Source organism: Falco biarmicus, chromosome W, assembly GCF_023638135.1.
Source record: "Falco biarmicus isolate bFalBia1 chromosome W, bFalBia1.pri, whole genome shotgun sequence".
Lineage (NCBI taxonomy): Eukaryota > Metazoa > Chordata > Aves > Falconiformes > Falconidae > Falco > Falco biarmicus.
The window spans coordinates 16,732,620-16,758,899 of record NC_079310.1 but is presented as its reverse complement, the minus strand read 5'-3'; positions in this window follow the sequence as shown (position 1 = coordinate 16,758,899).

Here is a 26,280-nt window from a genome sequence, read left to right as displayed (position 1 = left end):
ACTGCTGCTTGTCGACATAACAGGTTGGGAAACATGCAGCACAGCGCGACGGGTCTATGCACGAAGACACAAGTACAGGATCCAACAACACAGATGAGAAATGTGGTTTCTTATACCAGCATGTCCCAGCCACCTGGGGGAGCCTCAGGGTGGACGTGGCAACCACAGTAGAAGTAACTTTGTATAATAAAGAAGTGATTTTAATTCCAACTGAAGTAAAAGGACCTTTGTGTAATATGAATTCTCCAATTGGAGGACTTTTATTGGGGAGATCTTTGACAGGAAGGCAAGGAGTAATTGTTTTACCTGGAGTAATTGATGCAGATTTTACGGGACACGTACAAGTTATGGCCTATGCATTACAACCACCTGTTACTATTCCAAAAGGAAGTAAAATTCCTCAAATACTTCCCTATGAAAGCTTTGTTATGCATCGACAATATTATAAGCAACTCAGACAACAAGGCTAGACATCTAAGATAAGAGGAGAAGACGATTTTGGATTTACCGGACCTGAGGTGTGTTTCACATTAGACCTCAATCAAAGACCATATCAGAAGATTCAATTGAAGAAAGGCAGTCAACAAATTACTCTGGAACCTCTATTAGACTCCGGGGCAGATGTCACCATCATTAATCAACATCTATGGCCCCAGAGTTGGGAACTGGAAGCTCCGATCACCCAAGTGATAGACGTATGAGGTGCAAAAGTCCCAAAATAGAGTAAAGACTTGATTACATTGCAGTTTGAAGACAGCCAAGCTATTGTAGTTTGGCCATATGTAATACAACTCCCACATACATTATCAGGGTTGATTAGACGGGACGTTTTGTCACAATTGGGACTAGTTATGACAACTGACCAACATTCTGCACCACGGCCACTGATCGGCAGCCACCCATACTGAAGATCACATGGTTAACAGAAAATCCAATTTGGGTAGACCAGTGGCCGATAACAGAAGAACAGCTGCGCATTACTGAATAATTGGTGCAGGAACAAATGAGAGTAGGTCATATTCGACCTTCTACAAGTCCTTGGAATACTCCTATTTTTGTGATACAAAAGGAAACTGGGAAAGGCGATTCTTACATGATTTACGGAAAGTTAATGATCAGATGTTAGCAATGGGAGCGTTACAACCTGGTCTTCAAACTCCTACGATGATCCCTCAGTACTGGCAAATTGTTGTGATAGACTTGAAAGACTGTTTCTTCATGATTCCCTTACATCCTGATGACACGCAAAGGTTTGCATTCACTCTGCCATTAATAAATCGTGCAGCTCTGGACAAACAGTATGAATGGGTTGTTTTACCACAAGGAATGAAGAACTCCCCTACGATGTATCGGACTTTTGTAGATTTGGCACTTGTTCCAGTACAACAACGTTGGCCTCACGTCCTGATCCATCATTATATGGACGATATTTTATTGTCTGCTGAACAAGGGATTTCAGATGATCAAATTAAATGGCTTGTTGACAACCTTCTATCATGTGGTTTGGTTGTGGCGCCTGAGAAGGTTCAACGTTCGGCCCCATGGAAATATCTGGGCTGGCTTATCTCGGATGCTCAAATCCACCCCAGAAGGTAACTCTTACTACACAAATAACTAATCTGCATGATGCTCAAAGGCTATTAGGAAATCTACAGTGGGTTCGTAATATAGTTGGCCTCACTAGCGATGATTTCCAACCGTTCCGATCCTGGTTGCACGGCAGAGAGGCCAAGAGCCCTCGAATTTGTTCACCAGAACAGCAGGCTGCCCTAGAAGTTGTGTTCCGCAAGATTCAGACTGGCTGGTGTGGTCGCCGAATGGCGAATCATCCGTTATCTTTTTTGATTTGTCATACTGCCACTTCACCTTTTGCCCTTATTTTGCAATGGCAAAAGAAAAAGGGGGAAAATACGGCGATCGTTTTAGAGTGGTTGTTTTTGCCATTGCAACCCAGACATCATATTTTAAGTCGTCCTGAAGCAGTAGCGGCCTTGGTGAGAAAAGGAAGAGACAGGATTGTTGAAATTGATGTGACTGAACCAGCAGATATCAGTATTCCAGTCCGTGGTGATGATTATGAGTGGCTCCTGAGACATTCAGCAGCCATACAGGGAGCCTTGATGGGCTATACAAGTGTTGTACACACCAACCGGCCAAAAGGACCTCTCTGGAAGACGTTAGAGCATTACCAGTGGATTGCGAGACTGCTATGCTCAAAAAGACCAGATGAAGGGCCAACGGTGTTTACAGATGCAGGACGAAACATGAAGAAGGGTGCGTGTGTTTGGCAATCCGATAATCAGTGGCAGAAACAAGTGATCACCGGTGAACCAGGGGACAACCTTCAAACCTTAGAACTGAAAGCAGTGTGTTGGGCTTTGGGAAGCTGGAACAACACACCTGTAAACATAGTATCAGACTCATTGTACGTAGTTGGTGTAGTACAGCGCATTGAAGATGCCTTGTTGAGAGAGACAAAGAATTAGCTGTGCCAATCGTGTCCCTTTATCTATCGACACCTGTGGGCTTGGTGTCCATACCATAGCCTTGATTTGACCCTCAAAATCCGCATCAATGACACCAGGCAACACAAATACTCCTTGGAGCATTACACTAATTGTCCTAATAACAAAGCATTAAGTCCATGGCCCAAAGGTCCACGCACATTCACCGCAACCGTACACACCCTTGAGTCTATCAGAGTTATGCTTCTATGGTAATTACATCCATTCCAGCACTCCCTCGAATTTTTGTGATGAGTTGGTCCAAACACCCTGAGTGCCGCCTAGGCTGTTCATGTTGCCTGTCACATTCAGGGGCATTTGTGTCTTGGCGTGGCCCTGCCCTGTGCTGCGCATCAAGTTTTCCTGCAAAGGCTGCAGAGGCCTACCCTTCTTGTCAAAATGTGAACAGCATTGATTTACACAATGTCTCCCCTTTCGACACCGTGGGCATATCCTGGGTGTCCACCTCGTTTTACCACTACCACCAGTTCTACCCTTAGTGCACTGAAAGCTAAGGTGACCTGGCTGTCCGCAGCTGTAGCATTTTTTCCAAGCTGCCATGGTTTGAAGTGCCACAGTAAATGCTCCTGTCATTCTTTGCTCATGGTCTGTTAATGAGCCTACACGGTTTGCTACCACCACCACATCCACTAAAGTTGTATTGCGTGGTAAGTCTATTAAAATCTTTTAACAATCCAGATTAACATTTTCCAATGCCAACCGCAATAGCAATGATTCCCAGGCTTCCAGGTGCTCAATTTGTTTCTCTATAGCCTCTCAGCCTATCGATAAACTGCATGTAGGGCTCATTAATTCCTTGTTTAATAGAAGTAAATGACTCTAATTGCTTCCCTGACTCTGGCAGCATTGCAAATGCTCGCAGTGCCAGCCTTGTGGATTCCCGCAAAATGTCCAGAGCCATCCATGCTTGAATCTCAGGAGCGGCAAAGGGACCTGTTCCAAGCAAGTGTGAAGTTCCAACTCTCCAGAGGGGGTCAGCATCTGGCCTAAAGTTGTTAACTGTGGCTATTTCACAAAGCTCAGCAAACCTGTCCTTCCAGAACAGCCTTTGTGTCAGTGTTAAAATCAATGTTGCTAATTGTATAGAATCATATAGTGTTATTAATTGTGACGTCATCACGTTCTCTAATAAAGTTTGTGTAAAAGGAGAATATAGTCCATTTTGCATTATGGTTTTCCGTAGTTCCTTAATCATTTCCCAGTGAAACACCTGATATTGGCCTGGGTGTCTCTTGTAATATCACGGGAAATGCGTGCACTCCCTCTTTCATATTTTCCAAGTGCACTCTCCTCCACCTTTCTTTAATCTGTCTCCCGATGTCATTTTCATCATCGCTACTGCTTCCCTTATTGCCACTCTGTGGCACCACTCGCTTCTTCCTAACTTTTGACTGTTCCTTTTTTAACCACAAATCCTCCAATTGTAAATTTAACAAAATTTCACCTTGTCCGTCCTCATCCAAATCCTCCGACTCTGTTCCTTCTAGTTCATCAATAACATGCTCAGTTTCAGCCTTGCTCTCTTTCGGCTCCATCTGCTGAGCAGCATCTTGTTTTGTTGTTACATTAGCTTCCTGCCCCTTCTCAGTCTCCGACCAAGCCTCCTTAGCAATTCCTGCAAGCTGTTTTTCTGCACGCATCTCTTTCAAAGTCTAATCTCCAAGTAGTCATAATTTGGCTAGCATTCAAGTCTCCTCGAGATGTCTTTTCCCAAATTTGCTCTCCTGCTGACTCCCACATTTTAACATCAAATATTTGTGTAGAGGTTGCTGGGGTGCCTTGGCTCTTTAACCAGCCCAGATTACTTTTTTCATATACAACTCCTATTTTTTGCAAAATATGCTGAAACATTCTTAATATACCTTTTTCTTCTGCAGACATATTTGAAACCATTTTTAAAGCTTCTTAAAATTTCTTGAAGTTTCTAAAGTTTCTTGGCTGCTCACCTGTCTCGATGTGTACAGGCGTTGTTTTCTTAGTTTCCTTAGCCCCGGGGGTCTGGGTTGTCCACCTGGTCCAGCCGGCAGGATGATTGATCAGCCAAGACGTCTCCTCCGGAACTCAGCCCTCTTCACAAGCTGTCACCTTTTGCCTAGTTCCATCCTTATCCTTCCAAGGTCTCAGAACTCCTCCATCGGGTTCACCATTTGAGGAGATGAAGACACAGACTCCTGAATCCGACCAGAAGACCCTTTATTAGTCTAAAACCCGCCCTTATATAGTTGGGGTCTGCAGCAGGTCTGCAGACAAGTTAGTTGACTTCAAAGACTTAGTCGTGTACCTTTAAGACAGCCACAAATTGTCAGGTATGTAAACAGGGTGTGAAGAACCAGAACTTAAAACCCCAGCATACGGGCACCTACAGCAACAGCAAATAGCAAGGAAGAAGAAGAACACAGAAAGCCTATCAGTGTCTGACACATGTACTATCTAAGATATATAAGCAATTTTTATAAACAGTAAAGGCCATTTTGTCCAAACCCAGCCATGCAGACATAGTGTTTTTCAGTCTTCCTCGACTTGCGTCACCACACTACTGTTTTGGTGAAAGGTTTCACACTCAAAGGGTCTGAAAATTGATTGTTTCTTCTCTCCTTTAAGTAGAAATGCCATTTTTAAAAAATGTGTACATCCTATCAGCCTGAATGGCATATGAACATCAGGAAGCAAGAGCTGGACACTGCCATGTAAGTGAAGAGAAAAAGAGAGAACAAACCTAGGTTCACAAGACCATAGCAGCTGTAATATCTCTGTCCAGGCCTATTGCTGTGTATCCAGCAGAACAAGCAACCCAATGCCTTCCTCATCCTAAGGTCCTGCTGTCATCAATATTGTATACTGTATGACCCAAAATGTTACTACACTTAAGGAGAGGGCATGATATGAAAGCTACCTTATAATAAGAAGCAAAGTTTCATTGAGAATTTGATATTTCAAGAAAATAATTTTCTGAATAAAAAATATTTTTGTGGAAGGTTTTTATGCTTATTTAGTAAGCATTTACACAGGATGTAGTGCATAATACATCTACCTACCCAGAATCAGACCCAGAACAGGCAAATGCAAACAACCTCCTCATAAGGGAAATGCATTCATCGGACAGTAGCCGCTTTGGTAACATGGACCTTCATACACAATGAGAACATTCACAGCTTCCTTTATATATGGGTGTGAATGCACTCATCACTTATAAAAGTTCAAACCTTTTAGAAATCCTACTTATGCAAAAGAGCTTTTTGCTCCCACTCACCTTGTGGGAGTGAACTCCAACTGCGAAAAGCTTTCTTTTATGTAGAAAGCATTTCCTTTGATGAGTTTTCTTTTTGTTATCCTTTTATTTTCACGTGTCCTTTCCTTCTTGTATTCTGAAATAGTAAATTAAAGCAGTTCATTTATTTCTACTTTATGGTTTTTATACTGTACACAAATTTCTATTGTATCTCAGATCTGTCACCCTCCAAACACTGAACTGTTTTCTCTCTTCATATGCAAGCAATGGATATTAATCATTTCCAGAACCTCTGTATTTCTATTAGGTTTTTTAAATCTAGGACACTCCTATTCAGAAAAAAGCATGAAAACCCTCCACACAATATCTGTTCCACACTTAATGCTAGTCCTCATCTAGATAGATGGCTTTTTATTAATATCCATCTGACTCCAAGCAGGCACATTTAAAAGCTATGGTAGGAGAAATCAAGCTGAATTTACCTCTACACTATTTTTAAAATTAATTTTAAAGTATATTTGCAATTATTAAAAAAATTTGTGTGAGACTAGCAGAATAAATAACAAATGTATTAAGGACATTCACATAATTTTAATTGTTAAATGTTTACTATTTAAAAGTCAGAATTGGCTAACATTCTCTCATACAAGAATATAAGCACTGACTGATATTACTAACACCTCTTTTCTTCCTCATAATACAACAAATTTGTATGCACGTATAAATTTGCGTAGTTGTAGTCTTCCTTGCTAACATTTAGCAATGCATATGTATACATCTGAACAGTATAATAACTGAACACATTTTGAAGAGGTAATTTGAATTTAAACACCTGGTTTTGAATAAGCAGTTATGTTATGGAGCTAAATCAGTCAACAACAAAGGGAAGTATACTGATGAATTATGTATGTTATCTGCATTTTTTGCCTGCTGATAATTGACAGGTATTATGGCACCTTCTGCAAACTTCCTGTATTTATATGCTACATATCAAACACTGACTTATCTGTAATGGTACTCTCCCCACACACATACACACAAAATGTTTTTATGTTTTATTTAAAGCTTACAGCATTTTAAAATTTTCTGTTTCTCTCACTCTGGTTTCCAAGCTGATTTGCTATTCAACACATTAAACAACATTAAATTAATAAGATATCTTCAGTGTTAGTTTGTCAGTCACTCATTCAAGCTTTTGTTCCATCCTTTTTGTTTTTAAAAAAATAGTAAGGATAAATCAATACCAAAGAAAATTTACCTTGTAATTTTTTAAGAGAAATTACCTGTAGTAAAACAAATGTCTCAGTCTTTGATATCAAGTTCCTGTCTTTACTGACAGATATATTTTAGTCATTATGTAGCAGCTTTAGGTAGTAACAGGTTAAAAAGCCTAGTGTCTTAACAGAGCTGATTAAATAGGTAGTTCCTTCTTGGTAGTATGCATTTATTTCAGACTAACTCCACCATAACAAGGATACATTAATTGGGTAGCTCTGCAACTGGACTCATTAGATTCAGTGCTTACTGATAAATTTAACCACTACAGGGTATCTTAGCACATGATTTAGAATTACTTTTCTTTTAATTCAGTGTTCTGTACCTTGGAAGAAAATTTTGCTAAGAATTATTTTAATAAACCTGTGACAATAAAGCTATAATTAAAAAATCACATGGTTTCAAACTGAATTAAAATATATTATTAAACATATTTATAAATCCACTTTCATTAAAAAAAAAACAATTAAAATTTCAGGATATGATACCCTGGGACTCTGGTAGAAGGCGACAGCCTGTGAGCAGTCAGTGGTAGTGACAGAAATGTAATGTACTACCACCAGCTGGTAACATCCAGTGGTGGCTTGACCTTGGCTGGCCACCAGGTGCCCACCAAGCTGCTCTATCACTCCCCCTCCTCAACTGGACAGGGGAGAGAAAATATAGCAAAAGGCTCGTGGGTCAAGATAAGGACAGGGAGAGATCACTCAGTAATTACTGTCATGGGCAAAACAGACTCAACTTGGGGAAATTAATTTATTACCTATCAAATCAGAGTACAACAATGAGAAAAAAAAACAAATCTAAAAACACCTTCCCCCCATCCCTCCCTTTTTTCTGGGCTCAACTTCACTCCCAAATTCTCTACCTCCTCCCCTCAAGCGGCACAGGGGGAGGGGGAATGAGAGTTGCAGTCAGCTCATAACACATTGTTTCTGCTGCTCCTTCCTCCTTCACACTCTTCCCCTGCTCCAGAATGGGGTCCCACCCACAGGAGACAGACTTCTCCAATATGAGTACTTCCCATGAGCTCCAGATCTTCATGAACTGCTCCAGCACGGGTCCCTTCCATGGGTGCAGTCCTTCAGGAACAGATCTCCAGTGTGGGTCCCCCACAGGGTCCAGTGCGGTCTTTCCACAGGGTCACAGATTCCTTCAGGGTACATCCACCTGCTCTCACATGGGGTCCTCCAAGGGCTGCAGGTAGATATCTCCTCCACTGTGGACCTCCATGGGATGCAGGAGAATCTCTGCTACAGCACCTGAAAGCACCTCCTCCCCCTCCTTTTTCACTGGCCTTGGTGTCCCCAGAGTTGTTTCTCTCATGTAGTCTCACTCCTCTCTTCCAGCTACCATTGTGCAGCAGTTTTTCCTCCTTCTTAAATATATTATCACAGAGGCTTTACCACCATTGCTGATTGGCTCAGCCTTGGCCAGCGGCAGGTCCATCTTGGACCTGGCTGGCACTGGCTCTGTTGGACATGGGGGCAGCTTCTGGCATCTTCTCACAGAAGCCACCCCTGTACCCCCCCTAGTACCAGAACCTTGCTACATAAACCCAATACACATCCCCACTGAACTGAAAGACAAAATTTCAGGAAGGGGGAAAAATATTTTTTTCTGTGAGACATGATTTTTGCTAAAGATATCTGGATGTAGGACCTGGCTGTCTTGAGAGGTCTAAAAACCTGAGCGTAGATAAGTAAAGCAAAAAGCAGAGTGCATATCTTTTAGCAGTTGCTGGCAAATGCTTATATGAGCAATTATCAATGACCATACATAAATCCAGTTTTCAAAAACTTAGCGTTCAGTTGAAGTAAACCTAAAATTCACAGGGACATGCGGAGGCATGCAGCCACGATTTAAGTATAAATGAACATTATCCTTCTCTGATTTTTATTTTACATTGTCACCAACGCACCTAACACTTCCAAAACAGGTTTTGTTTTCCAGCTGCTGCTTATCTAGTTTAGTCTGAAGCAGCACAGATGTCTCCCACAAAGCTATCATGTTCACTGGAACAAGCTTTCCAGATCATCTCAGATGTATCTGAACCACAGGAGGAACTTGAGATAGTAGGCAGGCTGGGGTGCTTTGGGGACACAAGCCTTCCAGACACTGAGTGTCCCAGGGACATACAGAAACTACTCTCAGAGAAGAAGTGGCAAATCAAAGACATTTCCTTAAGTTGGCTTGTTTAGCCTCCTAAAATGAAGGTTAGGAGAGGATTGGATTACTTTTGATAAAAACAAAACGTGAGTGTCTTCCACTCTGTACCCTTCTAAAGAACATTCAAAACAAAAGAGACTCAGTGTTCCCTTTTCATCTTTTAATGGTCTCCTCACTTGCCAATCTGCTTAGTATAGTCTAATTCGTTTAGGGCTAAATAATGCACCACTTTCTTCACAGGAGTGGTATGTATTTAGGCAAAGTTGTTTTCCAGCCAGACTCAATAGGACAAAAATATTGACAGGCCATTGACAAAGCTGAGGATTTTCTGGAATTCTCCAAGACAGAGACCAGCTTCCCATCACATTTTTAGTGGTATATTTCACTTTAACAAATCAAAGAGAAAAAGAAACAAGCTCCCTATCCCCAAAAATGTTTCCACCCACTCCAATAAATCCTTGTGCTGATAATACTTAGACTAAGAATTTATGTATTATTACATTTCAAAGATGCACTTTAAGTATTTACATGTTATAACTTCCTCAGTAATGCAGACTGTATTTGTCTAAAATATTTTCTGCTGTACATGTTTTCAAGACCCAATTACTCCATACTTGCCTCAAGATAATTTGTGGAAAATTTCATGAGAACTGCATTAGTCCTGATTTCTACAAGATGTTATCAGAATCAAAACAAAAAATCATTAAATAAATCTACAATATCTCTATGCCAGTTTTGTTTACCACTTCTGGTTTTATACCATGCACAAGTTCCACATTTCTATTCCATCAGTATCTGTCATGTTAATAAAGCAATAGCCTTAAGGCCCAGTAAATATGTAAAAGTGTGGAAAATGATGTTACAGTACCTGTGACAGACATGAAAAAAATCAAAATTGTCTTGTATAAGTGAATGGAGAAAAATATTTATTAAAAACAGGAGATCATTTAAAGCATCAAATCAATTAGTGTTTTTCCTTACTTTTGATATCAAGGACTAAACAGTGTCACAGTTCTCCAATGAGACAACATAGGAACAGACTGCTTCATTGATGCATTTCAGGTTTATTGCTATTTTTAATGTTAGAAAGGGTGAAAGAAGGAAGATGAGGCAAATCTAACAATTGTAATGATTAAAAAAATACTGCTGTTCTGGAAAGAAGAATAATGCTGTGTTCATCAGTGAGAACCTGCAAGTGAAACCAGTTTGCACTTGTTATTCAAACCAGACAGAGATAGGACACAGCAGATTGTTTAGGAATAGCAGCAAGGCAAGTTTAACAACATTTTAGTGTCCCTTTTAGAACTTGGGAAACCCAAAGCACAGCATTAATATTTAAAGAATCCATTCAGTTTTAACAGAAAGAAGCGGGAAAAGTCCAAGCACTAGTCAAGGGCCTTGCCCAACAAACATGAGAAAGCTAAATGTAGTGTAGAGGAAAAAGTGCCGACTGCAACATAACCCACCCCTGGCCCTGCAGTAGGGTGGGCACCAAGGAGAAACAAGCACACTGGGAAAGAAGAGCATGAGCAGAAATGCTTAGGGTAGTGTGAATTTACACAAGCTGTCCAGCAAAGGCAAAGACAGGTTGGATCTCACATCCCATATGATTAAGATGGAACCAACACTGCTCCTTTCGCACTGAGAAAGAGTTTAGAACGCAAGGGGGTCCTTTCTGAACCTCATGACTCAATGGGAGGGTCTCCCTGACAGTTTTGTCTGACCCTGTCCTCTGTGTACCTTGCCATTGAATCTTGATAAACCACTGTCGCGTTTACCATTTAATTTTTTTAGATTGCTGGTTTATATCAATAAAGTATGTTGCTGCTTCTGTCTTACGAGTGGTATGTCACTCCATCTGCGATAACTTCCTAAGTTATTTGAAATGCTCCTGATTTCTCTTGATTTGAATAGGGTTAGCTAACTATTATTTGATGCCAGAACTGAAAAACATTTGCACAGATTAATGTTCTTTGTTTGAACTGTACATGCACTACATATTCATAGAATACTTGCATTTTGATGTCTAGTTTGAATATTTTATGTTTAATCATGAGTGAACTTGAACTTTCAACTCTGCCTGTTAAAAATACATATATACAAGTTAGCAAAAATCCTCTTGTAAAATAAAAATTAAAAAATACAAATAGGAAGGAAAATCTGTTTTGAAACAGTATTCAAAAAGTTGTTATAAGACAATTTAACATCAGATGTTTTTCTTCACTGACAAATTAACTAGACGTCCAGCAAAATGCTAGAAGCTAAGCCAAATCACCTGTTTTTATAATATCGCCAAACTGCTTAACTAAATTCTATTTTCCAGTTCCACAAGTTAAATAGAAAGATGACATGATAGGATATTACATCATATTTAAAGAGTAGGAGGCAGAGAGAGGACTTCATCACTGGGAAGCACTGAATGTTCTGACCCAGGGCAGGTGTTGTTAAATCAGCAGCTGAGCATGAGCAGGTTGGGAATAAGAAATAATGTGGTAAATGAAGGGCTGTGTCAGTGCATGGCAAAAACAGAAGAGCAGTTTGAATTAGAAAGACATATCTGGCTTTGATAAAATACTTATTTAAATCAAATACCGAGCCAGCTGACTGCTAATTTTGTAAAGAACATGCTTACTGAACATCTTTAGTCAATCAACATTAGTCAAATCAATGCAAGATTTGCTTTATTCAGGTTTTGGTTTAGAGCAAATCTCTGACCAGTTGCAATATTAAAATATAGACTGTGTTCTGTGCACTTGATGTGTTTTTTTTAGAAGGATACACATTGCATAATTCAAAAGTAAACTGATCTGAATTATCTTTGTTGGATACATAATAATTTATGGCATCTTTCATTGTCTAGGCTTTGTAGAACAGCTTTTTTGACCTTTGAACAGAAATCAGATAAATTTGCCAAGCAAATTACTAAACTAACCTAGCTGCTGTTTTAGAACAGTTTTGCTTACAGTCTGCATCAACCTCTTAAACATAGATACAGAAACAGACCTCTAATGGTACCACAGGTTTTTGAAAGGGTGAACTCTGACTCCCATTCTATTGTAAGAGAAAGGTAACTCCTTAGGATCATCTGTTACAGTTCACTCTAGATGAAGGCTGTTTGTGCATTTTGGGTTCCTAATCCTGTAAATGAGAGGTGCACTAATTCTTTGGGATCAATCAGGAACAGTACAAAAATTACAGTTAGGGTTTAAAACACCCCACAATTAATGTGTGTTAAACCAATATATTAATTACAAATATATGTACAAATATATGCTTTGATGACAGTCCAATATTTAGTTTCAAATGCAGTGCTAGTACTACATTTACTACTAAGCTAAATGTCCTGGTTTTGGCTGGGATGGAGTTAACTTTCTTCTTAGTAGCTAGTACAGTGCTGTGTTTTAGATTTGGTGTGAGAACAATGTTGATAACCCACTGATGTTTTTAGTTTTTGCTGGGTAATGTTTATACTAAGTCAAGGACTTTTTGGGTTTCTCAGGCCTTGCCAGAAAGAAGGCTGGAGGGGCACAAGAAATTGGGAGGGGACACAGCCAGGTCAGCTGAGCCAAACTAGCCCAAAGAGGTATTCCATACCATGGGATGTCATGCTTGGTATATAAACTTGGGGAGTTGGCCAGGGCCTGGGGGATCGTTGCTCAGGGACTGGCTGGGCATCGGTCAGCGAATGGTGAGCAGTTGAACTGTGCATCACTTGTTTTCTTTTCTCCCTTTCCCTTTGGATTTTATCCTTTCTCCCACCTTTCCATTATAGCTGTTGTTGTTATTATTATTATTGTTGTTGTTGTTATTGCTGTTCTTACCTTTTTGTTCTGCTTAAATTATTGAATTGTTCTTATCTCAACCCTCGAGTTTTACATTCCTTTCCGATTCTCCTCCCCATCCCTCGTCCCTCTGGTTGAGGGGGGAGTGAGCAAGTGGCTGCGTGGTGCTTGGTTGCTGGATGGGAGTAAACCACAACACTAAATCAGTTAAATACTAATTCTAACTCACAGCAACTTTTGTTTAAATCAAATCCACAGAGAAGCAATTCTAACTATTACTGAATTACTGTATTGCTACTTCTGAGCTATAGAATCTCTGGAATGAGCTGAAGTAGTCTCTAGAGCACCACAGTGTAGTACACGTATTTGGCAAGAACATGTTGTAATGAGAAGCAAAAGGAAAAGACACAGACACCAGGATGTAAAGCATGTCAGCAACACATGGAGTCAGTAAGGGTTTGCTACTGAATTATTTTTATAATATTGCAAATATTTTTGTACAGAACTAAATGTATGTTCAAGACCACAGATGAAACTGTGTAGAAGCACCAAAAAACACAAACTAGCCTGGAACCATTGCACTCTGCCCTGAATAAATGGCAATGCATAGCCTTGATGCCAACAGAGCAAACAAGGAACTGTAGCTGTGACTAGTCCCAGCTTGATGTTTGCTTTCCCCTTATTCTACATATGATGTAATCTGTACCAGCCCTTTTCGTGGTACATGTTACTTCTCCCTCCACCCTCATTCAGCTGTGCTGACGGTGAATTAGGAGACAGAGCCAATGTTCCATGAATTCCCTCCCACACAGAAAGGAGTAGCAGAGTGGCAGCAGCTCTCTCCCCTACAGCCTTGGGATCTGCAGCATAGGCAAACTGGAAGTAATGGGACAACTTAGTGTCTCAATACTCTTCTGTGGAGGCTGACAAGCACCTGAGGACAAAGTTAAAGTGAATAAGAGGAAAAACTTATACCGGGCAATAACGCCTGGTTATCAGTACAGGCTGGGGGGTGAAGGGATTGAGAGCAGTCCTGCTGAGAAGAACTTGGGGGTACTGGTGGATGAAAAGCTGGACGTGAGTCTGCAATGTACACTTGCAGCCCAGAAAGCCAATTGCATCCAGGGTTGCATCAAAAGAGGCATGGCTAGCAGGTAGAGGGAGGTGATTCTGCCCCTCTACTCCGCTCTCATGCTGTGGGGCCCCCAACATAAGAAGGACATGGACCTGTTGGAATGGATCCAGAGGAGGGTCACAAAAATGATCAGAGGCATGGAGCACCTCTCCTATGAGGAAAGGCTGAGAGAGCTGGGGCTGTTCAGCCTGGAGAAGAGAAGGTTCTGGGGAGACCTTATTGGGGACTTTCAGTACTTAAAGGGGGCTTATAAGAAAGATGGGGACAGACTTTTTAGTAGGGCCTGTAGTGATAGGACAAGGGGTAATGGTTTTAAACTAAAAGACGGTAGATTTAGACTAGATATAAGGAAGAAATTTTTTACAACGAGAGTGGCGAAACACTGGAACAGGTTGCTCAGAGAGGTTGTAGGTGCCCCATTCATGGAAATGTTCAAGGTCAGGTTGGACAGGGCTCTGAGCAACCTGATGTAGTTGAAGACATCCCTGCTTATTGCAGGGGGATTGGTCTAGGTGACCTTTAAAGGTCCTTTCTAACCCAAACCATTCTATGATTCTATGAAATGCCCTCACAACTGTGATATCTCATTGACACGAATTTACCTTTACTGTAACAGCAGCAGTCAGCTTTGTAAAACATATAAATATATGTTCTTGAATTTGAATCGTTAATTACATGTATATCAATGTGGGTAACTGTCAGCTTGCCTATCCTTGCCAATGCCAGGTCTGCTCCTAATTTTTGAGCATATGGAGTATGCATTTAGAACAGACATCAGTTAGCAAAAACAACCAACTAAAATTGTGCAAATCTAGATTGTTACTGAATACAGTAGTATACATCGGATTTGTTTGAGGAGCACTTTGGTAGTCTAGCTAGTACAGCTCAGACAGTCAAGCTCAGAAAATTGCTGTCAGGATGTTTCATCCCTACAAGAAAATCAAGTGCTTTTTCCTTAAGTTTCTCTATTCTGAGGCATACAACAGCGGTAGATTCGATCACTCATCTGACTTTCCTTTCTCTCTGTAGCCTTTATAGAAGAGATGTTTTAAAATGTGGAAATATTCCTTCCTGTATGCATGCTTTTTAAGAGCTCTATCCACAGAATTAGCATAAGAATTTATTTTGTACCCTCCAAAGGTTCACAGTCATACTTGGCAGGAAGCAGCAAGGGCAGGCCACTCTGGAAGGTGAGCCAGGAGCCAAGGCAGGCAGGACAGCGGCATCACTGACAACTGTCGTGATTTAACCCTGGTTGGTAACTAAGTACCATGTAGCCACTCACTCACTCCCCCCTCACCCAGAGGGATGGGGAGGAGAATCAGAAAGGAATGTAAAACTCAAGGGTTGAGATAAGAACAATTTAATAAGTAAAGCAAAAGCCATGCATGCAAGCAAAGCAAAGCAAGGAATTCATTCACTACTTCCCATGGGCAGGCAGGTGTTCAGCCATCCCCAGGAAAGCAGGGCTCCATCATGTGTAATGGTTACTCAGGAAGACAAATGCCATAATTCCGAATGTCCCCCCCTTCCTTCTTCTTCCCCCAGCTTATATATACTCAGCATGACATCATATGGTATGGAATACCTCTTTGGCTAGCTTGGGTCACCTGTCCTGGCTGTGTCCCCTCCCAATTTCCCGTGGCCCTCCAGCCCTCTCACTGGCAGGGCCCAAGGAACTGAAGTCTTTGACTCAGTATAAACATTACCCAGCAACAACTAAGAACATCAGTGCAGTTATCACATTGTTCTCACATCATAGCCAAAACACAGCACTGTACTAGCTACTTAGAAGAAAATTAACTCTATCCCAGCTGAAACCAGGACACCCTCCCAGTTTCCTGTGCCACTCCAGCCCTCTCACTGGCAGGGCCCAAGAAACTGAAAGGTCCTTGACTGAGTATAAACATTACCTAACAACAACTGAAAACATCAGTGTCCTATCAACATTGTTCTCCCACCAAATCCAAAACACAGCACTGCACCAGCTCCCAAGAAGAAAATTAACCCTATCCCAGCTGAAACCAGGATAAGGGTGCAGTCCCACAGTACCTGAGCACAAATAGCAGAGCAGACCTGAGGAGATTAAGACACGGACTCCTGAATCCGACCAGAAGACCTTTTATTAGTCCAAAGCCCATGCTTATATATCCTCGTTTGCTGTTCACCCGCAACATACTAAAATATCATTGGTTAAATCAATACTGTTCACACACTTCTTGGCTACATATAATTGGTTAATTACTAAGCAACAAATGCACTGAACTTCTTGCATCTTTTTTTCTCTCTTCTTTGTTATCTCTGTGAGTTTCATGTTCTCAGCCAGCCACCGAGACATGGCATCGTGCATCTGATACTACATAACTGTGCCAGCTGATAGCAACTAAGCAAGTGAGAAAGCTCCTGTCTGCCATGCAAACCCTGCTCATATTGTATTCTGTTAAGTTTCCCCCTTCACTCTCACTAAAAACTGTTGCACCTTGTCATTGTATTGGGTCTAGCTGAGATGGAATTAATTTTCCCCATAGCAGCCTTCATAGTGCTGTGCTTTGTATTCATGGCTAGAAAGGTGGTGATAACACACCAGTGTTTTGGCTACTGCTGAGCAGTGCTCCCACAGCATCAAGGCTGTCTCTCTAACATCCCCCCCTCACCATTAAGCTGGGGGCAGGCAAGCTCTTGGGAGGGGACATAGCCAGGACAGCTGACCCAAACTGACCAAAGGGATATTCCATACCATATGATGTCTGCTCAGCAATCAAAGCTAAGAGAAAGGAGGGGGTGGGGGGTGGGGGGATGAGCATTCATTATTTGAGACATTTATCTTCAGGAGCAAGCACTATGCATAATGAAGCTCTGCTTCCCTGGAAGTAGCTGGACATTGCCTGCTGATGGAAAGTAGAGAATAAATCCTTTGTTTTCCTTTGCTTCTGTTCATGACCTTTGCTTTTTCTTTATTAAACTCCCTTTATCTTGACCCATTAGGTTTTATTCATCTTATTTTCTCCTCCCAGTCTCTGACTGAGGAGAGGAGTGATAGAGTGGCTTGATGGGCACCTGGCATTCAGCCAAGGTCAAACCACCACAGTACTTTTTTGGCACCCAACATGGGGCTTGAGACAATGGCATTTTTGTACTGTGTACTGTAGCTATAGTAGTTAAGTGGCAAGCCTCTATGCAGGTCATAGAATTTTTTGGCTGCACTGCTTATCTCTTTATTTTGCTGAGCTTGGGAACATGCTAGTACAAACAATGGCTATTTGCTTTGCCCTGGCATTGATGGCCTTGATGTGCTGGGGGAGCTATCTTGTGGAGATGAGGGAATACACCTCCCTACCCCAGACTGATGTAGATGGTTTTATTATGCAGGATCCCGAGGTCTTTGTTCACCCTTATGTGAGTTAATACTAGTAATTAATACTGTTGGCATATTATGCATTTTGTGGAATCTGCTTTCATCCTGGTGTAAGAGAAGACAACTTTTGGGTGAGGCAATACTGAAATGTGCCCTGAGGCAGCTGGTCCCTGGCTGGCAGGGTGTGTGGAAGGATTTGGGCAGATTCCTAGGACAGTTATCACCTCCCATAGCCTAGGACTTGACACCTGAACAGGCAAGCAACCCTGGCGAACTCACACACCACCTGATAGAAGGGTGCTTTGCCTGCCCCAATGAAAACCAGCAGCTTCTAGCACTGTACTGGGGCCTGGCCTGTGCCTATTGAGCCACAGTTCAGTACTCTCAGAAGACCGCGGTTAAGGCAGGGACCCAAAATGCATCTGAGGACACCATGGTTGAGATAGGGACCCAAACAACAACAACTACAATAATTGTCCCAGTAGTGAAAAAGAAAAACTGGACAAGAACAACGAGGCCATATTATTGATTAATAAGGGAGGAGGAAGAAAAGGAAAGGTTTGATCAAGAAGCTGGTCCTTTGACAAAGAAACTGGAGGAAGGAGGTAGAGAATTCACGCAGGAAGCAGAAAGTACCCGATCCCTGACCTCATCAGAACTGCAACACATGTGGAAAGATTACAGTCCCCAGCCAGGTGAGTGGATTGCTGCCTGGCTGATCCAGTGATGAGATAACAAGGCCAACAGTCAGCAATTGGAAGGCAAGGAAGACAAACACCTGGGATCCCTTGCTAGAGACCAGGGAATTGAGAGAGGAACTGGAAAAGAGGCTGCAATTTGCAGCCTCTGGAGAGAGCTCCTATCAAGTGTTAGGGCAAGATATCCATTCAAGGAAGTTCTTGTGAACTCCCCAGGAAAGTGGACTACCACAGATGAAGGCATCCAGTACCTGAGAGAACTAGCGGTGCTAAAAATCATCTACAGTGATCTAGATGATGATGAGATCTCCAAAGATCCAGAGGATGTCCTGTGCACATGGTCCATGTGGAGGAAGGTGATTCAAAGTGCCCCAACATCATATTCTAACAGCTTGGCAGCGATGTATTGCCCAGATATAGACAGACCAACTGTGGAGAGAGTGTCTTCTTGGCTCCAAAACTTTGAAGAAAATCTCTGTCTCTCCTCATCCCCACAGGTCAGCAACTTGGCTGTCAGGGGTGTCCCAAGAAATCAGTCCTTTCCTGCCCTGGTCAGAGGGAAAGGGAGGCCCAGGCACATGATGTGTGGTGCACTGTGGTTCTTCCTGCATGACCTGGGGAGGAGATGAGGAAGTGGGATGGTGAACCCACTTTTAAGTTGGAAGCCCATGTGAGGAGATGAAGACACGGACTCCTGAATCCGACCAGAAGATCCTTTATTAGTCCAAAACTCATGCTTATATATCCTCGTTCATTGTTCACACGCACCATACTAAAATATCATTGGTTAATCAATACTGTTCATAATCAATATCATTGGTTAATCAATACTGTTCACAGCTGAATGGACACCTTTAGATTGTTACTGGAATTAAATATAGAAGTTAACTATAAAAGTTTCTCAAAATGTTCTGGTTGCTTTGTGTTGGTTGTTTTATATATATATAAAACTATACACAAACAGGGAAATAAAAAAATTGCTTAAGAAAAAGGAAAGAAAATAGTATACAGTATTTATAGCTTGGTTACCCCCCCCCCTTTTTTTTTAATTGTAGATAAACTGTTACATGAACATGCAGTACATCCACAACTCTGAATTAATACCTTTTTTGTAGTATGATATAGTCCTATATGAACCATAAATCAACTACATGTTAAATCAGTCTTCTCCGTCACTGTTGTCACTATCTTTGAGCTTCGTAACAATGCCTAGGTCACTATCCTTTAGCTTAGGGAACTTCACCAGGTGAAAATGCAAACATTTATTTCTAATACAAATTTGCAGAATGCATTCTATCCACAAGACACTTTATGGAGAGATATTATGTTGCATTGTGTATGATCTATTAGAAGTGAAAAAATGTTGTTCCTGAAAGAAAACACTTCTTTAGATCATTACTTTAGAACTGGTTTTGCACCTGCTATACTGCAAGAATACCCTAAGCACTAATGTATCTTTGTGGACTTTGAGATATCTGTGTGATTACATTTAAACTTAACACGCAAACTGATTTCAAGTATAACTCTAGGCACAAGTGTGGGAAACGGCATGCTGTCGGGACACAATCTTTCTCACTTACAAGGCATCAAATGGTATGTTACTCAAGTTAAAGTCTAACTTCTATGACAAGTTAAGTACACAGACTAATGCAGCTCAACTGAAGTTTCACCGCTGCAACGGAGTACAGAATACTTTTCCCGCTGACCTTAAAGGTTGTGGTGGTAGTGATGAAGGTGTGACAGATATTTGACTTTTAACCCAAAACAAAATTTCAGCTGTGTTAAATTCACCAATACACAAAGAACACTTATTCCTTCTGAAGCAACAGCTGAGGATTTGAACAGTCTTTTCACCTTGAGCTGTTCCCAATGTAGAGGTTAAGAAAAAAAGAAATAATTCAAAAGGTATTCTGTCAATATGTCGATGCAGTTGTATGTTAAATCCTGGTCACACTGAAATAGGGTTATGTTCTAGCATTTATATATATGTAGCACTCCATTACAATTTATGAACAAAATTCAGAAGTTCATTTTATCTCAAATTGCTTGGAATTAGATTAGGTTGCAGTTGTCATCCTAACAACTACTTTCCATATTTTACCCCTTAACTGAAAAACACACATGATGAAAAAGCATATTTATAGAAACAGAAGAGTAATTGAAAAAAATTCTTATGTTCACAATTGTTTTTCTAAGTCTTATTAGTCACCTTTTTTTTTTTCTTTCTTTTTTTTTTATGCAACCAGAGACACTTTACTGTAACAGAGAAGCCTGTATTTACATCTCTGAGCCCAGACACAAACCGCAGCTGCATGCACCACCAGGCTCAGGGCAGAAACCATTCATGCAGTTACATAGCTATATATCACTACAAGCATGCAGACACCTATTTATCACTAGATAACCATGTTCATCTTTCCTACTCTCCTTCACAATACCTAGTTGTTCTCTCATCTCTTGTTAGGTTAAATATTCTCCGACTTCCTCTCCTATATCTCTCTTCAGACATTCTGTAACCTCCTCTTTTTTGCTTGTTAATTGCGACGAGGCAAAGGTTGTGTGTAGCTGGGTGACCATGACCTGATTTATGTTACAATCAACTAAACGCTGAATACAGGAAAAAAGGCATGGGAAACATAAGGCAAACATCAATAAGGTGGTTAAGATAATTATAATAAATCCTGTAATACTTTTGACCCACGGCCCAAAGTTTCCCAGCCGTGAGAAGAGACCAAAGGCATCCCACCCCTGGCTCTGCTGCAGATCTTTGTTTAAGGCTTTTAAGTTTTGTATGCTTTTGTGGATTGATTCAGAGTGGTCACTCAGATTCACGCAATGCATCCCATCAAAGTCTTCACATCCATGTCCCTGTGCTAACAATAAAAAATCAACAGCAGCTCGGTTCTTTAGCAACATATGACGGACAGAATCGACATCTGTTAATAAGTCAGAAAAATAAAACTAATAGTATTTGTAGTATTACTTTCTTTACAAAGCTAGCAGCCTAATTTATAAGCAAGTTAAGAGCGTGTACTATTCTTACATAAGAGATTAGAGAAGCAAAAATGTGTTACGCTGCATTCCAGAACTCAACCTGAGAGTTATAGTCTGCTGTGAGTTCTGCGTTATAATCATTTGACACATGTTGGGGTTGCGATTGCGAAAGGAAGGGCTGCAATGCCTGTGTGCAATTTTCACTGGCATTATCATAGCTAGTTGTTTTAAAAGCAACCCTCGAGCTTCCTCATGATTGACTTGTTGTTGAAAAATATTCTGAAGCCAATCAATAAAGTTAGTATATGACTCTCTAGGACCCTGCAAGACTGTGGCAAGACTCCCACATCCTGACTGCCTTAATAGCCATCTCCTTCAATTGCAAATAGTTGTCCCTGGGATACCTTGCCTGAGTCACAGAATCGGCACAGTTAATTGCTCCAGCTAACTGCTCATAGTTAACAGCAATTCCCCGATTAAGGTTTTCAGTCAAGGCCACTACACATAGCTCACAAAAATCAGATAACCACATCATATACTGTATCAGTTAGTACCATACAAAGCAGTAACTTCCAATCATGCAGTGTGAGTGTATAAGGCTCTGCCATCACTTTAAGAAGGGACATAGCAAATGTACTATGAATCCTCCCTTCTGCACTGCTTTTCTTAACTTTTTAACAGCCTCGTATTGCACAGGCTGCAACTCTGGATGTTGATTTGGCTGACAAAATACTGAACATGCCATAGCGACTCCCAAATCCCCTTGTTTAAGCGCTTCCCACTTGTATTCCTGCCACCTATCCCTCAGACACCCTTTCACCCTCCCAGAATAAACATCCGGGGGGGGGGGAAGAGAGGAAAAATGTCTAGCTCCTTTTCTGGATCTATAGGACCTGGATCAAAATGTTTATCAGTGTCAATGGAATCATTGTCCGAGTTGTCCTGTTCCCGTGCTTGGTCCTGTGTTGTGAGGGTTGCTGCAATCAGTGACAGGAGCTTTGGGGGCAGAGGAGGTGTGGATGGAGTCACCATCGTTGATGAGGTGTTGAGAAGGGTCGCTCTGTCGGTGGAATTTACAGCCTCCCCTGGTTTAGCACTCGCGCTGCTGTTGGAATTTAGCTTCCCCTGGTTTAGCACTGTTAGTATTAGTCCACACTTGGTGAAGAGTAGCCAGAATTTGCCACCAAGGTGCTAAATGCATTCCCAACACGGAGTCCCCCTCCACGGAAGCATCATCTGCTGACCGCTTGCCAGGCAGGAATTTGCAAAGTGCCATCAGGTGGAAAGTCCGGCACTTTGTCACGGATCCATTCTAACAGAGTCACTAGCTGCGGACCCATCATCACATTCTCTAATAAAGTTTTTGTAAAAGGAGAATACAGTCCATTTTGCATTACAGTTTTCCGTAGTTCCTTAATCATTTCCCAGTGAAACACCTGATATTGGCCTGGGTGTCTATATTGTAATATCACAGTAAACGCGTGCACTCCCTCTTTCATACTTTCCAAGTGCACTCTCCTCCATCCTTCTTTAATCTTTCTCCCGATATCATTTTCATCATCGCTACTGCTTCCCTTATTGCCACTCTGTGGCACCACTCGCTTCTTCCTAACTTTTGACTGTTCCTTTTTTAACCGCAAATCCTCCAATTGTAAATTTAACAGATTTTCACCTTGTCCGTCCTCATCTGAATCCTCCGACTCTGTTCCTTCTAGTTCATCAGTAACATGCTCAGTTTCAGCCTTGCTCTCTTTCGGCTCCATCTGCTGAGCAGCATCTTGTTTTGTTGTTACATTAGCTTCCTGCCCCTTCTCAGTCTCCGACCAAGCCTCCTTAGCAATTCCTGCAAGCTGTTTTTCTGCACGCATCTCTTTCAAAGTCTAATCTCCAAGTAGTCATAATTTGGCTAGCATTCAAGTCTCCTCGAGATGTCTTTTCCCAAATTTGCTCTCCTGCTGACTCCCACATTTTAACATCAAATATTTGTGTAGAGGTTGCTGGGGTGCCTTGGCTCTTTAACCAGGCCAGCAACAGTCCCAGATTACTTTTTTCATATACAACTCCTATTTTTTGCAAAATATGCTGAAACATTCTTAATATACCTTTTTCTTCTGCAGACATATTTGAAACCATTTTTAAAGCTTCTTAAAATTTCTTGAAGTTTCTAAAGTTTCTTGGCTGCTCACCTGTCTCAATGTGTACAGGCGTTGTTTCCTTAGTTTCCTTAGCCCTGGGGGTCTGGGTTGTCCACCTGGTACAGCCAGCAGGACAATCGATCAGCCAAGACGTCTCCTCCGGAACGCAGCCCTCTTCCGCAAGCTGTCGCCTTTTGCCCAGTTCCATCCGTATCCTTCCAAGGTCTCAGAACTCCACCACAGGGGTCAACATTTGAGGATATTAAGACACGGACTCCTGAATCCGACCAGAAGACCTTTTATTAGTCCAAAGCCCATGCTTATGTATCCTCGTTTGCTGTTCACCCGCAACATACTAAAATATCATTGGTTAATCAATACTGTTCACACGCTTCTTGGCTACATATAATTGGTTAATTACTAAGCAACAAATGCACTGAACTTCTTGCATCTTTTTTTCTCTCTTCTTTGTTATCTCTGTGAGTTTCATGTTCTCAGCCAGCCACCGAGACGTGGCATCGTGCATCTGCTCCATCCTCGCTTCATATTTCGTTTTTCTTCCAGGCGTTCAGTCAACTTTATCTTACTTTCTTTCTTCTTTAGCCTTCAAGGTCCTTCACAGGCATCGTGGCCTCCAGCACTTGCCATAAAGCTCTCTACACAGACCCAGTGATGGCAGTGAGGTTTAGCCAACAGTTCAGACCACCAGGCAAGCCTGTAGTGATGAGACAGGTCCAAGATCAAGATAGAAAGTCAAGTGATCAGGTCAGGATTAGAGTCAGAATAAGGAAGGTAGAATACCAAGCACTGGCATTCCTGCAACAAATCAGGCAGAGACTGAGGGTGAGAGACTGAGCTTAAAAGCAGCTCTGGAGCGAAGGTGGACAGGACCTCACTTCCCACAGCTTTTTCTCACACCACTCTTTCTACACAGCCCTCTGACTCAAGGCCACAGAGCTGCATAAAGCCAGTACTGATCTTGAGCCATAGGCAGCTAAATACTTGGAGAAGAGGTGTACTTGGGGCCCTAATAAAGCTTGATACACCAACCGCATGTCTCTTTAGTCTGAGTTGGACTTTCTTTAACTTCTAGGAAAAAAATTAAGATCCACACCTGTAATTTGGGGCATGGTCAGGTGAGCTATTCTGCTTATAGCTGATACAAGTTAAGAAGCTGGCCCCCAGTGTTACTTGCCAAAGCTTTTGTGTTGTGGGTCACTGTCCAACTGGATCTGTGTTTGCAATTGCTCTCTAACAGCTCTGCCAATATTAACTGGTTAAAAACATCTACTAAAAACATTTTAAAGATAAACTGTGTTTAACATAAATTGAGTCATTTTAACAGAAGTGAGTTAGAGAGCAATTACATTTGCGGTAATGCTGGTAGAACTTAAGGGAAGCAACCTCTTAATGCAAATGGGATCCCAAAATCCCAGAATAAAATGCAGATGACATGGACTAAAACCCCCATTTAGAGAGAAAATTAAAGCAGCTATTTCAAAAATAACAACTCTAAAGAAAGGGTAAACTAAACATTAATTCATATTGTAAAGCAGAAGGTAGGAATTGCAGAAAGGTGGTAAGTAAAGGAGGATGAGCTTACAGCCAGCAGAGTTAAGGATAACTAGGAGTTTTGATAATATTCTATTTTAATAAAAGAATTGGTCCAGGAACACTTGAAACGTTTAGTAAATATTTATGATCTACATCTTGAAAAGAGTCTTGTTCATGGCCTAATATGTGCATACACTTACTTATAAAAGGATAGGTCAGGTTTACATATCTCAAAATGACTCTTTTCCAGGGAAAGAATGATTCTATAAAGGGGTTGGCTCGAAGAAATCTTGTAGCCAGAATCAAACAGGAGGTAGAATAGGTGGTCAGAGGGGATTTCTTATACAACATATTTAGTGAATATTCTATTGAGTTGAAACCAGTGCTTCCAGCGACAATGCTGCCAGTTGATAGTGGGACCTGAAGAAAATTTTTGCCTCCTATACTTAGTTTTTATTTCCAATTAGAAAATGTAATTTTATCACTATTGCTTTTGAAAGTCTTAGTCAATAGTATTTTACATTGCATAATGATCCTCCAAATTAAGGGACAGGATGTTTTTCTATTCTGTTTTTTTTTTTCTTTCCCAGAAATACTATCTTTCATCTAGCTTGGATGTGAGGTAGGTGATCATGCTCTCTGTCATATCTCCTCAAGATGTCTGGTCTGGTTTTTTTACACATTATATGTTTGCTAGAAAAAGCCAATGGCTTTGGTGTCCTTTGAAACAGAACAAGGTCTTAAAATAAAAAGATTAGTCAGGATGAGTTTGGTACTATGCTCTGGGTGATGCTCTGTTTGTGTTGAGAAAAGAATGTACTCTGAATAATTAGAAAAGATAAGGTGGGCACCTAAAGGAGATAAGGAGACCATCAAGTCAGGAAATCGTTGAACAAAGAAAATTGAAAGGTCTACTCCACCTAGATCCCACCTATTGTGAATGGAATGACTGGGTGTCAAAATCAAATGAGTATGTATGTAAAGATGCTGTGTAACCTCTCACAAAAACTATATAAAATACCTGACTTTTCACTGAAAACTTTGGAGCTAGTTTGTCCGGTGCGAATCGGCTAGATCCCCAACGTTGCACGAAATAAATACCTTTGCTGCTTAAAGACAAAATTCATCTCTGAGCAGTTACTCTGTGCCGTTTTGGCATCACCTTTTTCTTCCAGCTGATGAATTGGAAGCAGCACCTCCTGTCAGGCTCTGATAAGAGGGATTGATTGAGGAGTAATGTTTCAGGGTACAAGAAGCAGCAGCACAGCTGGAGCGAAACTAAAAGTAATAGGACTGATTGAAGTCCTATTGAAGAAGAATAGGACTGATACGGTGGGAGTCTTCCAATTAAAACTGAATTGAAACAAATACGTATGTTCAATAGCATTAATAAGGAGAGAGGTGAGAACGACAAAAAAGGAATACAGTG